General features: G+C 41.4%; 1 protein-coding gene across 1 annotated transcript in view; it reads right to left on the reverse strand.

Moving 5' to 3' along the window:
- Positions 1-2,500, reverse strand: part of LOC139532996 (protein diaphanous homolog 3-like) — a 255,078-nt gene that overhangs the window by 202,664 nt on the left and 49,914 nt on the right. The window lies entirely within an intron of this gene.

Genomic DNA, 2,500 nt, shown 5'->3' on the forward strand with positions numbered 1-2,500 from the left:
GAGAGAGAGGAAAGATTAAACAATGCCTTGTTGCTTCATGTACTCAGAAGACGCCAAGGTGCACCACAGTATCTCTGTTGGACTGGTTCTGGTTCTGAGTCTCCAGTGAGGAGTGTTGTATTATAATCTATCTGGTTCTGGTTCTGAGTCTCCAGTGAAGAGTGTTGTATTATAATCTGGTTCTGGTTCTGGTTCTGAGTCTCCAGTGAGGAGTGTTGTATTATAATCTGGTTCTGGTTCTGAGTCTCCAGTGAAGAGTGTTGTATTATAATCTATCTGGTTCTGGTTCTGAGTCTCCAGTGAGGAGTGTTGTATTATAATCTGGTTCTGGTTCTGGTTCTGAGTCTCCAGTGAGGAGTGTTGTATTATAATCTGGTTCTGGTTCTGAGTCTCCAGTGAAGAGTGTTGTATTATAATCTGGTTCTGGTTCTGAGTCTCCAGTGAAGAGTGTTGTATTATAATCTGGTTCTGGTTCTGGGTCTCCAGTGAGGAGTGTTGTATTATAATCTGGTTCTGAGTCTCCAGTGAGGAGTGTTGTATTATAATCTGGTTCTGGTTCTGAGTCTCCAGTGAAGAGTGTTGTATTATAATCTATCTGGTTCTGAGTCTCCAGTGAGGAGTGTTGTATTATAATCTATCTGGTTCTGAGTCTCCAGTGAGGAGTGTTGTATTATAATCTATCTGGTTCTGGTTCTGAGTCTCCAGTGAGGAGTGTTGTATTATAATCTATCTGGTTCTGGTTCTGAGTCTCCAGTGAGGAGTGTTGTATTATAATCTGGTTCTGGTTCTGGTTCTGAGTCTCCAGTGAGGAGTGTTGTATTATAATCTGGTTCTGGTTCTGGTTCTGAGTCTCCAGTGAGGAGTGTTGTATTATAATCTATCTGGTTCTGAGTCTCCAGTGAGGAGTGTTGTATTATAATCTATCTGGTTCTGAGTCTCCAGTGAGGAGTGTTGTATTATAATCTGGTTCTGGTTCTGAGTCTCCAGTGAGGAGTGTTGTATTATAATCTGGTTCTGAGTCTCCAGTGAGGAGTGTTGTATTATAATCTGGTTCTGAGTCTCCAGTGAGGAGTGTTGTATTATAATCTGGTTCTGAGTCTCCAGTGAGGAGTGTTGTATTATAATCTGGTTCTGGTTCTGAGTCTCCAGTGAGGAGTGTTGTATTATAATCTGGTTCTGAGTCTCCAGTGAGGAGTGTTGTATTATAATCTATCTGGTTCTGAGTCTCCAGTGAGGAGTGTTGTATTATAATCTGGTTCTGAGTCTCCAGTGAGGAGTGTTGTATTATAATCTGGTTCTGGTTCTGAGTCTCCAGTGAGGAGTGTTGTATTATAATCTATCTGGTTCTGGTTCTGAGTCTCCAGTGAGGAGTGTTGTATTATAATCTGGTTCTGGTTCTGAGTCTCCAGTGAGGAGTGTTGTATTATAATCTGGTTCTGGTTCTGAGTCTCCAGTGAGGAGTGTTGTATTATAATCTGGTTCTGGTTCTGAGTCTCCAGTGAGGAGTGTTGTATTATAATCTGGTTCTGAGTCTCCAGTGAGGAGTGTTGTATTATAATCTGGTTCTGGTTCTGAGTCTCCAGTGAGGAGTGTTGTATTATAATCTGGTTCTGAGTCTCCAGTGAGGAGTGTTGTATTATAATCTGGTTCTGGTTCTGAGTCTCCAGTGATGAGTGTTGTATTATAATCTGGTTCTGAGTCTCCAGTGAGGAGTGTTGTATTATAATCTGGTTCTGAGTCTCCAGTGAGGAGTGTTGTATTATAATCTATCTGGTTCTGAGTCTCCAGTGAAGAGTGTTGTATTATAATCTGGTTCTGGTTCTGAGTCTCCAGTGAGGAGTGTTGTATTATAATCTGGTTCTGGTTCTGAGTCTCCAGTGAGGAGTGTTGTATTATAATCTGGTTCTGGTTCTGAGTCTCCAGTGAGGAGTGTTGTATTATAATCTGGTTCTGGTTCTGAGTCTCCAGTGAGGAGTGTTGTATTATAATCTGGTTCTGGTTCTGAGTCTCCAGTGAGGAGTGTTGTATTATAATCTGGTTCTGAGTCTCCAGTGAGGAGTGTTGTATTATAATCTGGTTCTGAGTCTCCAGTGAGGAGTGTTGTATTATAATCTGGTTCTGGTTCTGAGTCTCCAGTGAGGAGTGTTGTATTATAATCTGGTTCTGGTTCTGAGTCTCCAGTGAGGAGTGTTGTATTATAATCTGGTTCTGGTTCTGAGTCTCCAGTGAGGAGTGTTGTATTATAATCTGGTTCTGAGTCTCCAGTGAGGAGTGTTGTATTATAATCTGGTTCTGAGTCTCCAGTGAGGAGTGTTGTATTATAATCTATCTGGTTCTGAGTCTCCAGTGAGGAGTGTTGTATTATAATCTGGTTCTGAGTCTCCAGTGAGGAGTGTTGTATTATAATCTGGTTCTGGTTCTGAGTCTCCAGTGAGGAGTGTTGTATTATAATCTATCTGGTTCTGGTTCTGAGTCTCCAGTGAGGAGTGTTGTATTATAA

Source organism: Salvelinus alpinus, chromosome 10 (genome assembly GCF_045679555.1).
Source record: "Salvelinus alpinus chromosome 10, SLU_Salpinus.1, whole genome shotgun sequence".
In the NCBI taxonomy this organism is placed as follows: domain Eukaryota; kingdom Metazoa; phylum Chordata; class Actinopteri; order Salmoniformes; family Salmonidae; genus Salvelinus; species Salvelinus alpinus.